We start from the raw sequence: 13430 nt of genomic DNA, 5'->3' as shown, positions 1-13430 counted from the left end.
AGGCTGGATGCATTAAGACCCCTGTCAAATCTTCAGAATGGCTTTAAAAAAATAATGACAAAATGGGCTTGAATGTCAACACAGGCCTGTTTTTCTCTAAATCTTGCTTAAAATCTCTGTCTTGCTTGTAACTGGCTTTCAATATGAGTGCCCTTATATTGCAAATATCCCAGCTAATTTAAAAGAGGGTCTCTGAAGATTTGTCTACAGTGGGTCCTGCACTGACAGTAGAGGGAAATGTGAACACATCCCCCATTATATTCCCTGCCTGCTCCAGCTGCCCGTGCTGCTCTTGGGCTGCCGCAGAAGAGTTAAATCATGTAACTGCCTGGGAAACGGGAAATGAAAGTAGCTGCTTGTAGAAGTGCTCAGAGTGCTGTGGCACAGTGTTTGTCCTCAGGGCCACGGAGGCTTTCATTTAACAAGCACATCCAGCGGTGCCGGCCTCAAGGCACAGGTATGAGCGGAGGCAGAGAGAGGACAGCAAGGTGGCGAAGCTGTCAGCTTGGGGAGGGACCTGGCTCAGGGTGGCCTTGGCCAGAAAGGGCTGAGTGCACGTGTGAACCAGATGGGTGAAATCCAACTGGTCTGAGCAGGTTGTCCCATCGACTACACCACGAGGGACCAGTCATGCGTTTTTCTGCTGCTTATTTTAACATCCCTCAGGGATATGTTCCATCTCATGTTTGTTATTTCAACACTCAGTTCTGATCCAAACCCCTTTGGCTTGACAACCTCGTGCTCAGCGTTGAGCAAGAGTAGCACAGAGCTGGAGCGGTGGCCTGGCTGTTCCATGGTGCTCCGTGGCGCTCCATGGTGCTCCAGCAGCACCAGGCCATGTGGAAGTGCCACCCATTCCTCGTGTGACTTGAAGCAGGCACTCTTTTTTTTCTAAATCTTGTGACAAGCAACTGATTTACAGGGCCAGTGAGACAACACAGCTAACATTACGCTAAAGTAACCTCACGATAAATCTGCAATTTAATGAGTAAGTGCAAAAGAAGGCTATGCTGTAGACTTCAATGGACAGTTACATTTCTACCACCAGCCACCTGGAAAATACGAATTTGCCCATGTGTTTTCTTTGGCAGCCTAGACCTCATTAGCGGCTCAGACCATTTCTGCTCACCTGGAAAAGCCTTACTCGAGGCAGAGAAGAGGCAGCATTTTTTGGTCATTGGTGTCTTTTGCCATTTCCTAAGTCAGCCCTCCCACCAGGAGCTGTGGGAGGCAGACAGGTCCTGGCACTCTGATGGAACACTGAAAATTCTCCCCCTTCCAATGTGGCGCACATGAGAATGGGGCCTCTTGGTGTCTTGCTCCATGTTCTCATCAATTCACAGCTAAGTGATAATGGGAAATTAAAATAAGGGGAAGTTCCAGGTCTGCATCTGCTCAGAAGAGATTGTTTTTAATTGGGTGCCTCCCCCTCCCACTTTTTGTCCTTTCTGCCCTGTTCGCTTGAGCAAAAACATTGAGACCTGGGAGAGAAATGGAGGGTGAAGGAGCAGGGAAAGGAATGAGCAGAGTCTGTGTAGACTGAGGCAAGTAGAAATTTGGACAAAATTAATTAAGTGGGACAGGTGAAAACTGTTGTCAAAAGAGGTGAACTTTTAAGCCAAGACAGCTTTATGCGTTGCCTTGCCTTATGGACAGGGGGCTCGTAGGTTAAGGTAGACTGGTAAATCTTTGATTTTTGGGTTTATCCAGAAAGTCCTTTGGCAAATGTTATCAGGTAAGAGCTAACAGGGACCACATGAAAAAAAAGGACCAGTTAGAGTGTAAAAATACAAACCAAGTCACAAGCAGACTAAAGGACTTTGTTTTGTTATTCAAAACAGCTCAAATTCATTTGCATACACAGTTGTAATTCATTAACTGTGACCCTTAGATTTATTTAAATGCCACCCTGCAAAACCAAAATATGAAGACCTAATAAAAGGCAAACCATCTCTGCCTCTCGATCTCCAAATGCAACACCAAAACATGTAACAGGCATCCTGCAGGAGAACTGGGATCTTCTCCCATCCAAAGGCAAGTACCACCAGGATGCTGGAAAGCAACACACCTTCTATCCATATGTATACTTTAATTCTTCTGTAACAAGAAATAACGTGTTGATGATATAAGGAAGGGCACAAATTCTGTGTGTTTCCTTTCAGCAGGAAGCTTTAAAACGGAAAAATATTAGACACTGGTGGCAGAAGAAAAAGTGCTATTCTTTAAGTACTTCAGGGGTTTGCTGGTGTCACTGTTCTGGCCATATTCCTCGATGGAAACATGGCTTATACCAGCTGCAGGAGTCTGCCAGCATGGTTGAATTACCTCCCAAACCATGTGAGTTAAACTGGCAAAAGGACTCCTCTCTGGTCTAAGTCGGCGCAAGTCTACATAGTGGGGAAGGGAATCATGCCAAAATAGTTATCTTTGTAGGCTAGGGATGTGATTTTTTCCCCATGAGATAGTTGTGCTGGCCAGACTTTGTCATGTAGACCCTAGGAACTTTTATTTGCAAAATAAGACTGTAATTTATTTTAACCAGATGTTCAGCACTGATCTGTGTCTGTGCATTCACAGCACACTCCAAGTAATTTTTACTGTGAAAGACATATACCTTGGACACTGGTAAGATTTAAAAAACATAACGCTGAAACTTTAGGACTGTGGTGGGTTTTCCTTTCCTTTTGTTGGTAATGGGTAGTCCCCAATGAAGTAAGCTGGTGTTCTGGGTGTTGAGTTTTGCTCCTATCAATCAGATTCCCCACAGGTCCTGTATGGCAAAAGTCTCAGCTCTCCCAAGTATCAGAAATTCACATCAATTGCTGGAGCAAGTCATGCAGTTCCTCACAACCTAATGGTTGCTGGGAGAATAGAGTGAGAGCTGAAATGACCTAGGATCTCTCTTTTCTCAATAAAAAGCAGGAGGTATGAGTGCCAGTCCTCTGAATAAACAGATCCCTCTTTGTTTTCTTTCATGCCTGGTGTTCTTGAGGGGAGGCAGGGGCTGGTTCTGCTACAGGACAGTGATCATCAGAGTGGTCACGTAGCTGTCACTGGAGCCTGATGTACCAACCACTATCAACAAGTTACACATACACATCCTTGGGAACAGCTGAAATACAGCTTAGCCTGCATTCCTATGGCCAGTCATTCAAAACAGAAACTAAAGGATTTAGCTAACTGCTGCTTTTTTTTTTTCATAAGCCTGCATGTCCTTGCAGATCATTCACAAAGGGCTGCACATTTATATTTCCTGTTGACATCCTTCGAAAGGCAGAATGCCAATGGAAATTGGATCTTTTAATCAACAATTTCTGTGGACAGCAAGTCGGATGAAAATTCATGAAGGATTGAATTCTATCATTGTGACCTTGAACTAAGAGCACAAGGAAAGAGAGCGCTGTTAACTTAGGCAGGAAAGATTGGTAATTACTTCACGTGTTGGTGTTTCCAAGTGAGGAGAAATTTCATGCAAAATTTCAGATACTCAAAGGAAAGAATATAAAACAAAATCAGGACTGTCAGCCAAGAAAAAAAGAAGCATCACCTATGAAATCAGCCTTGAAAGCTTCCCCAATTTCTAAAATAAGTAAGACCCCACAATCAAAATTGATATAAAGTCCTTCATAAATGTCATAATTTATTTTTTTAATACTTCTAAGAGCAGGTGGGACGACACAGCAGAGGAGAAGAGAGTGCGCACCTTGCACTCATCAAGCCACCTCAGGGGCAGGGATGGGGGTGCAAACGCAGGGGGTATATTAGAATAGTACTCCAGGCAGGCTGAATATTCCTGCTGTGAAACTAGCACAACCACTGCTCAGAGGCAGCTCCAGAATCCCTGTGCAGTGCCCTGCCATGTAGATGTGCCCTGAGGCACTACCAGAGAAAAAATGACGGATGCTGCTCCTGCTTACGGCATTGCCTTCCCCTTAGAGCAGTGTGAGCTGTGACTCTTGTGCCAGCAGCTGCTGCTGAAAGCCTGATCTCTCTTGCCCAGTCACTTCAACGTAGCCTCAAGAATTTCATTAACGCATTAATCTGCAATTAAAGAGCTGCCCTTGCTTAAGAGCCAGAGGAAGTGATTACAAGGGCTGAGGAATTCACGTGTGGTGGAAGGAGAGGCACTAGATCTGGAAGTAGGTACAGAAATCATCTAGAGGATGACCACAAGTAACTCCTGTGTGCATTCACCTCACGCATCTGTCCCACTTCGGGTGATGTCCCATGCACATCTCGATGCTCTTTTCCTTGGAGTTCTGCCATTGCTGCCAAAAGAATTCTTCTCCCCCTAGATCTTCCATCACTGATATCTGCTGCTTCTACCCTTAAGTGGGAAGGCCCAAGGATGGTTTCCATCAGCTTTGCATCAATAGGGGCTTCCTGCCACAGTGGTAACTTGGCTGGCAATTTGTGGCCGGAATCCAATGTATTAAGTGCCATAAGCCCACCCAGGAGCCTTCAGAACCTCCTATAATTAACTGTTGCTGCTGTAAATTTAGACAAACCCAGGAAATCACATGCAAAATTCTGTCTGATTTGCTATCTAATCACCTTCTATCTAGGTTCTTATACCACACACATTGCTGTGGTATCTGAGCATCTTGGTGCCTGGATGCAAGTCAGATAAACCCTTTTCAAGCTAGCTAAGCTGCAGTCCTGACACTTCTACACTGTTTTGCAGCCAACTTTTGCTACGAGCAAACTGCAAAGAAGCTTCTTCAAAGATTCACTGAACGTACCAGCTTCTCCTGTCTTCCTTTCCCAGTTAATGTAAGGTTGGGAAATTTGCCAAGCATCATGCTAAACTGAAAGAGACATTCAAATTTCAGTGAGTGCATGAGCCAAGGGAGCCCAGCCTGCCAGAATGTTATTGTAGTGTTCTTAAGAAGTTCTCGGCATTAAGACTTCATTTTGTTGTGTGCCTGTCTGTCTGGTTAGGAGATGCTCCACTGGAGACCAGAAAGTCATTGCTTCCTCAATATTAAATACAAGTGTCTCAGTCAGCTACAAATCATTTGTTAGCTTCAAACTTTTGAGTCAGTTTTGTTTCTTTTTCTTTTAAGATTGGAGGTGTTTGATCCTGCGGTTACCGTCACTTGAAACAAAACTTCTGCTTTCAAGAAGATTTTAGATATACCCTTTTCTGATGACCGTACAATCGAAGCGTGCACACAGACAGGGACCAGCAGACAAAAACGTGATGAAAAGAAGCTGTATTATTTCTGGATGAGAAATAATAGATATGGGTTTGATTGATTTAAGAACAAGTAAGGGAAGAGGAAAGTTCAGAACTTATCTACACTTTTAACAGTAAAGAAGCAATCTTCCCCCCAGGAGGAACCATTTATACTGATATCAAAGTGTATTCTGACTCATTAACTGAAATACGTTGTGCTGGTGGGAGACAGTTATATCAGCAAGATTTTGTCTACAGAAGGGTTTGCACCAGTATAACTTATATCCATAAAAAAAGTCAGATGCATCAGCACAGTAGAGTGCAAGCCAAGAATGAAGCATCAGGGAAAATTTGCAGACCAATGTTTTGGGCTATTTTACATATCTGTGTTGTAAAGGTTTCTGTATGTCCATAATAAGAGCAGTTAAAATACAAAGATCCTCAACCTCAATCTACAGCAACCCAAGCATCAAGAAACTAAAAGAAAACCAAAGCACCTTCCTTTTTTAGGCCATTTACTCCCATAGCTTTAGCCATAGAGTTGGGGGGAGGGGGTGAGGGAAAGAAGCTGAACTGAGCTGGTAATCACAGCATTAGGTCGATTTGACTATAAGAAAACTTTAATTTCAATGTTCCCCACGGGGTTTCTGGTATTTATTTCCTTATTTACTTCTTGAGCCTATTTAATACTTTGACCTGAAGGAAGAAGAATTTGTACAAGCAAGAAGATTAAAGGTTCAAATTAGTTAAAGATGAAACAAATCTATTGATTCATTAAAGGCCAGTGTCCTCAGTGTCGCCAGTGATACTATCATGTATTAAACTGTTAATATGCTTGAAGAAAAAAGACATTTTCAGCACAGGTTATAGATGGCTTTTGATTGGAAAAAAATACACTGCTGCTTTGCATCCTTTTTGCCTAATGTTTTCTGTCCCATCCAAATGGCCTTTCTACATATGTAAGAACCATGCAAGGGTCAGTGAGTCTCTTCTCATGCCTACCTGACCCTCTGTGTTGGTTTCAGTCTAATTTTGCCATCTGTGTTCACTCCAAAATTGTACCTCTGAAGTTGCACTTCTTTCACATATGCTTTGTTCATGTATTCGCTTTCCTTCTGGTGCGTGTTTCTTCAGCCATTTCTTGTGTGATTCCTTCTTCCTCTGGCTGCTTAACCTTGCTTCCTTCATTACTTCTCTTTCCACTATTCACTTTCAGGCATTCAGTGCTGCCTTGCAGTTTCCACAAAGCATTTGTCCCTACACAAGTTATGCCTTTCCTTGATGGTATATTGCTTATTCCTGTCTATGAAGCAGAAGTTAGTGGAGACAAACACGTGATTGTCATCGTGCCAGCTAATCATGCTAGAGCCATGGCCCCAGCAGGTTTTAACTGCAGCTGGCTGCCACAACGCTGAGTGTAGCCTAGGTGGATGCAATTGCCAAGTCACCACAGGCATTGTGCCAAAGGGACTCTTCAAGGTTGTGCTGTGACACAGCAGTAGCCTGCAGTGAAGACTGGCCCTGCCTAGTACTCGGCGATAGCCCAAGACCCAGTTTGTGTCTTTGAATAAACCCAAGTCGAGGTGGTGTTCCTCTAGAAGCAAGCAGGGGTCAAGTAGCAATGTTTAAAACAAGGTTTATTCCAACACCAGTTGTGTCAGGTTTGCTGTGAAGCTGACACAAAACCAGGCTCAGAAAGCAGGGATACCTGGGCACTGCACAGCTGTAGACCTGCATGCAGAAACCTCCTATGTGGAAGGTGTGGCACACCTGTATGAATTATCAAGGAGCTGGTAGTGGCTGAGCCATATGAGAAGTTCTCTGAAGGCTTTCATGCTCCCAGGAGGAGGAGCAGCTCATAAAGCTGTGTTTATTACTTCACCTCTGGCCAATTTTTAAGAGTAGATTTAAGAGGAGGAAGATGAAGTTGCTCTTTGTTGAATTTTTTACATGTTAAAATACATACTTATGTCACAGAGGTTAAAGAAAACAAAAGGAGCATCACCTTGAAGAGGTGAAAGTTTGATCCCTGAACTGCCATACCGAATTAGGTTTCTGGTACACCTAAGTGTTAGTACTCAGTGAGTTAGCAACCATCAGTTTGTGATTAATACCCTAATTAAGAGCAGTTTCTTCCTTCCGTCTCCAATTTTTCCAAGATAGTGTTGCGCCAAGTGTTAAGAAAATTGCTCTTCTAATTTGTGTGCCTTCTCATCTATTTGGCCAAGCTTAGGGGAGTAGCCCAAGTCCCCATTACCACAATTCTGTTAACAATTCTTTTGAGTTCAACAATGCTCATTCTGTTTCCTTTTCTTAAGCTGGATATTAGCAACAAAGACCTGCTAATGTCTTTACTTTTCAAAAGTTGTAAAAATGCTTTGGAATTTCTAGTTTAGCATTTATTTATTTGTCTTCAGAGATTCAGTTGCATAGCCCTTCCCACTTACAATTCAGTTAAATAATGTTCATGTTACCCTTCTATACAGCTGTATTTCCTCTGCCTCCGTGGCCCAGTCTTTCTTTCTTGAACAGTTTGTATGTGGATAATGATGTTGTTCCACTACATTTCCCTACCACCCATTGCTATTAAAATCATCCTCCATGGCAAAATACTCTGATTGATTTTTGCTTTTAAGGTTGTTACATTTGTCTAAATAGTTAATGCTATTCAACTCCTTTTTCTGATACCTTCCCAGTTTTCCTGAATTCCCTTTTATACATTTACCAAAATTACGACTCTCCAATGGTTGCAATTGGCATCATGTTCTCTGAATTCACAAGATGCAGCCATATATACAGATGTCTTTAATAGACATATCTGACTAATATGTTCCCCAGACGCTCATAACTTCTGGCTTATTTGCAGGATCTACTTCTGTTCTGGTCCTCTCCATTTTCTAGGCTCTCCTTTACTCAGTTACTCTATCTAACAAACTAAAACACCTTCTTGAACAGTCTGTTCTGGCCACACTGAGAACTGGCACAGATCTCACTGCTTCATCAGACTTGCATATGAAACTGGGAACGGCTGAGTCAAAGCCATTTGCCCTGTCTTGGACCAGAGTTTTCTGTCTAGCCAAATGATGTTACTTCCCAGACAGTTTCTCTTACTTACTGGTAAGAAAAGCTCATCCAGTGCCTCATGATATCCATTCTTTTGGCTGAAATTAAGAAGCTTGCTGAGCTTGTGTTCGTCATGACCGTGTTCCTAGGGACAGCTGGGGGTGTTAGTCTCACCAGGCTCATTCTGACCATCTCTGATGGCAAAAGTCATCTTTAGTTGCAAAAAGTTGCACTGTTTGCCAGAGAAGGACAATCTGACCCTCCACTCTGCAGCCATCGGGAGACTGGCTTCTTAAAGCAAAGCCTTGGCCAGCACGTGTCTGAAAGCCACCCTTCCCCTCCCAGATGACCTTTCAGCTTCTGAGCTTCCTCAATTTGTCACAGCCATTTGTGGGGCTTCAGAACATTTGAAAGTAAAGAAGCAGAAGCTGTGTCAGATCAATGGTCCTTAAGGTAAGATATTTTAACCAGTTCCATACTCAAAGTAAGAGTTACTGTCTTTTTATCTACTTGTGTTAATAAAATGTTTGGCTTTTGGCTGGGCAAACAACTGCTAGTACTGTATAGCCTATGCAAGTTCTTTCTCATTGTCACTGTAATGTATCCCACTCACCTAAATCTTCAAAAAATATGCTTTCAAGTTAGATTCCTAAACACATGAGTAGACACCCAAGTAGACTGACTCTTGCAGTGGGGACCTCCTGCCTTGGTTGTCTGAAGTTAGGCAGGTGCCAATATTGGAAGTCTTGGGCCAGGAAATACACTATAAAGCTACAATTTGGATGGGGAGACACAGGAAACCAGTTAAAATTCCTGATCCCATGTCTAAAATTTTAATGCATTAATAATCATTGCATTGATAATAATTTAATTAAAGCTGTTGGGATTTAAGAAACGTTTTCTGAAAATTATGTTTGAATTTTCTGCACTCTTTATTTGACAGGAATCAGAGTAGAGCAATAAGACTCTAAGAATACAGAAAACTTTTCAATAGGGAGAGCACTGGAACAAGCCATTTGGGAATGTAGCCATCTAACTGAACAAGGAGTCAATGAGTGACAGACAGGGAGAGAGAACGTGCAGGTGGAGATTTAGCACTCCCGGTCCTCATCATGCAAGAAATAGAGGGATTTCAATAACATAAGGAAGCACAGGAAATTCAAAGCTGGTAAGACAGCATACTTTTGCATGCCATCCTCAATTAGACAATTTTATTATATAAAGTATTTAAATTAGATAATTGCTACAGAATGCTGAGACGTGAGTTTAGTGAGCTTCAAAGAGTAAGCAAATACTTCTACAGTAAACAAAAGCTGTTAACAGTCCAAATAATAATAGTAATATTACTACAGTAATAGTAGTAGTAATAATAATGGTGGCAATAATAATAATAGTACTAATAGTTGTTATTATTATAATAATTATAATGGAAGGCTTTTTTTTGAAGGATTAAATCAATCTCTGATTTTTGGGATTAGTGTGAAGTCTTCAAAAGGACTATGCAAGACGGGGGGAGGATGGGAGATGACACTATCCTAAATCCACCTCTTGTGGCATTTCTTTGCCTTCATTTGAAGCAGGTGGTGACCAACACAGGCACAGACACAGTCTGTGCTAGACTGATCATGATTCCAATAATGAAGGACAATTTTTAATAATTATGTATTAGCTGAGCAGGGGATTTTTGTGTCCTTCAGTGTTTATAAAGACTTCCTGCTAATTTTTCTCATGTTCTTCTAACAAAAAGACTGTGATTGAGACAAAATTCATGGATTCCTAAAGTAAGATTTTTATAGAAATTTGAAAAAAACTGAGCAACATAGTACCTTTAACTTAAGAAAAAATTCCAGTATGTCTTTTTATCAGGAAAACTAATGGGATTATTTAATATTAAAGAAAAAAGCTGTAAGTTAAATGCAAGGCATAATAAAAGGTTGATAAAAGAAGTTCAAACCAGAATTTTAAAATGGGTGAGTTCCTTAATCTTAAAAGGAGCATTTTCATAAACTATTTAATGAAAACTAAAAAGTAAACAGAAAAAAAATAAATTTTGTTTATGTGCTTTATCCAAATCGAAGGAATAATAATTCAACATATAATGACAGCAACATAAAGGGAGGAGGCTGTATTTAAAAAAAAAAAAAAGATAGCTCTGTTCTTTACTTAACTGAAAATAAAGCTAAAAACCTGGTAACACTACGGAATTTAACCATGTGCCAGGGTTTAAAATGCTGCTGTTTACGTAGGGCCACCTTCACTCCTTTGTCCAGCCACAGACACTGTGACGGGTCAGTCATGGGTTTTTAACTGAATTAATCACAGCAGGGGAGGACGCTCTTCCCAGCTGCTCTGAGCACCATCCCTGCATTCCTGCTCTGTTTGAGGCTGGAGTGAATGCTGGAAGAGGCCACAGACATCTGGCTGATGGTTCTGGGGCAGAGGGCCAGGCTGAGCACAGGCATCCTCATGGAAGGCCACCCGTAGGAGCAGGGACACTGTCTGTCTCCCTTGATGTGGTGGTGCTACAGAGGACAGCAAAATCACATCAGCCTGCAGGACTATCAGTCTTTGCTTCTTCTCTACTCTCCCTAGAGGACTCCTCAGTTTATTTTTATTTTTCAGCCTTCCTTGAATCTCTTTCATTTCCTCCCCTGCTTAATTATGCAGCACTACATTATATAATTTAGATAGAAGTACGTGAGCATTTTTAATGACATCAAGTCTTTTAAAACTGCTTCATGGAAGAGAATGCAGCTTGTACACCTGTAGCATGCCACGGGGTAATGCAGTAGTGTCTTTCTCACCATCAGCCGTGCTTCCCAAACTCCCCTCCCCCAAGTACTTTCACTCACCCCTTTTCAGACCACTAAGCAACCACTGCCAATCACCCTTCACGCCCCATCCCACCACTTTCACTCTCAGTCATTTGCCCACTGCCTGTGAATCTGTCAGGACGAACTTCACCAAACCATTACAGACACCCACCCCTTCTTAATCACCTCCTGAACCCTTTCATGCGGGCAGGGACATTCAGCAGTTGCTCAGCTACAGCTCTCAGTACTGTGGCCAATGCAGAAAACTCACAGAGAGAGAGAGGAGAGAACCAAGTGATACGGGCACTAGGTGGGAAATTCCTCAGCCAGAAGTTCAAGCAGGTATGACTGTCTCGGGGTGACTTGGAGAGTGCAGGAAACTCATCTGTTTGAAGCACTTCTGTAATGCAACAACTACACCCAGAGGCAGGTCTCCTTACTTTCAGTAATTACAATGATTGAGAACGAAACTCTTCCAGGTGATTCAGAGAAGCAGCCACCTAACGTGGCTATCCTCCACACTGCCCTCTGAAAAAACCTCTCTTCCCCTCTGTTGAGCATATAGGGAAAGTCCTTGCCTACCTACCTGAACCAGAATCCCTCATTTAGTCTCTCTATCTCAGTGCAGCATCTGTGGGAGGAGGTAACAAAGTTCTTGTCTGGGGCCCATGGAGAAGTGTTCCTGGAAGGTAAGTGCTACAGCAGCTGCGGAGGATCACCCACAGTGGGAAATGACAAGTGCCTCTGCATGCGCTCAGAGCTGGGAAGTCCCCACAAAGGGGTTGTCCATGCCTGCTGAGATCAAGCACAGACACTCTTCTCTCTGTTTTTCTTGTAAAAAGGGTCATGGTATTTCCCTTTGGGAATTGTGTATTGTGGCAAGTCAATTTTCAGCTGTGTTTATCTTAAGTGGTTTTATATTCCTGCATTAGTTTGCTGTGGTAAAAGAAAATGCTATTTGCATATCACCTCGGTTTTTGAGTGGAAAATGACAAGAAGAAGAAGAAATTTCTCAACAACTCTTCAACCTGAACATTGCTTATCTTTTCTTTCAGCCTACTGTTGAATGAAGTACCATTTTGAGCTAAGGGAGGCACTATTTGACAGAACAAAAGATACCTCTCCACACCTGTCAAGTTCAAGAATATCTGGAAGGTACTATATTCAGATTTACTACCTTACAGAAATATTATGCAGAATCCAAAGATACTTTCCCTGTAAATAGATCCAACGGCTAAACACTGTTGATATACATATATGTATATGAATATACATATGCACGTCACACATATATACGACAACACGTGTGTGTACGTATGATGCTGAACAGGCTGAAGAACTAGGCGAAAAATCAAGACCCATGCACAGAAACTAAATCTAGTATTCTGTTACTGTTTTCCCAGCTAATGACCATCCTCCAAAATAGTCTGGTTCATTAGTAAAGTCCACCACTGAGTGGTTACCGATGCAAAACATCCATCTTACACGTTGTAAAGGCTAAGTGCCAGAGCCTGCACTTCCTGTAAGCACCTGCTTCATCCACAGCCCTGAAGTGATCAGGTCCTCAACATCCTAAAGTGAACCTTCCCACAGTTCAAAGAAAGCACCTCCCAGCTGTGAAAAGGACCCCAGAGCTCAGCTTGTTGTGTTACCAGGGGTGTGGGGGTAGTATCTGCACAGAGACCAGGCAGACCCTGGAAGAGAACAGTCTGGACCATGCACTGAGGGTTTCAATTACGAGGTTCATTTAACCCAGAAAGCCTCCTGCTGCAGAAGGCCACAGATGTTTCGTTACTCTCCCTTGGTTCTTCCTATCTTGACAGACATCACAGAGACACCGTGCATAATAAGGGTTTATTCGAGTTTTCCGCTCGGGACTGTGCCCTGACCCCAGACCACTGGGGGTGGATGAGAAGAGCCGATCTCATCCTAGCTAGCAGATGCCTGTGTGAGATCTTAGAGTTCTTGTCCTTCACAAACACTTCTTAGTCCCGTCTATTGCCAATTAAATCTCCCTATTGTGATGCAAAGAATGATAGCAGCATTTTCTATGTCCACACACTGCCTAAACTGATAAAAATGCTCAGTATATGTTAAGAATATAAGTGTGCTCAGTGCATTCACAACACACAATAAGTGCACAATTCAATTAACTAATGCAATTCATATTTCATTAGGACAGAAGCTGTTTGTGACCTTAAACGGACAACAATTTCATGACGGCACTGCAGAATTTTAATTAGATAGGATAATAACAAAGACAAATGAAACAGAGGGAAAACGCACTGCCTGGCAGAATTGTTCCAAAGAACTTAAAAACAAAAGATGCAGTTGTTCTGCTAAGTTCTTCTCCTCCTTCCCCCTTACTAATGATG

The 13430-nt window shown here is 42.3% G+C and overlaps 1 protein-coding gene and 1 long non-coding RNA gene across 6 annotated transcripts in view; one reads left to right on the top strand and one right to left on the bottom strand.

The window, feature by feature from the left end:
• The window catches only part of BCL2 (BCL2 apoptosis regulator), a 96563-nt gene that overhangs the window by 10672 nt on the left and 72461 nt on the right, over nt 1–13430 (bottom strand). The window lies entirely within an intron of this gene.
• Nucleotides 1–13430, top strand: part of LOC109143207 — a 48963-nt gene that overhangs the window by 28616 nt on the left and 6917 nt on the right. For 2 of the 5 annotated variants that reach the window (XR_002043203.3, XR_002043204.3), the window contains exons 3-4: nt 9186–9410; nt 12111–12210. This is a non-coding gene — a long non-coding RNA (uncharacterized LOC109143207). Of the gene's footprint in view, nt 1–5866; nt 8696–9185; nt 9411–12110; nt 12211–13430 lie in introns of those variants that run through there. The other 3 variants (XR_002043208.3, XR_002043209.3, XR_002043205.3) reach the window with 2 other exon arrangements.

This window comes from Corvus cornix, chromosome 2 (genome assembly GCF_000738735.6).
Source record: "Corvus cornix cornix isolate S_Up_H32 chromosome 2, ASM73873v5, whole genome shotgun sequence".
NCBI classification, from domain to species: Eukaryota; Metazoa; Chordata; class Aves; order Passeriformes; family Corvidae; genus Corvus; species Corvus cornix.
Note: the sequence above shows the minus strand (reverse complement) of the source record. Positions and strands in the feature narration are given on the sequence as shown.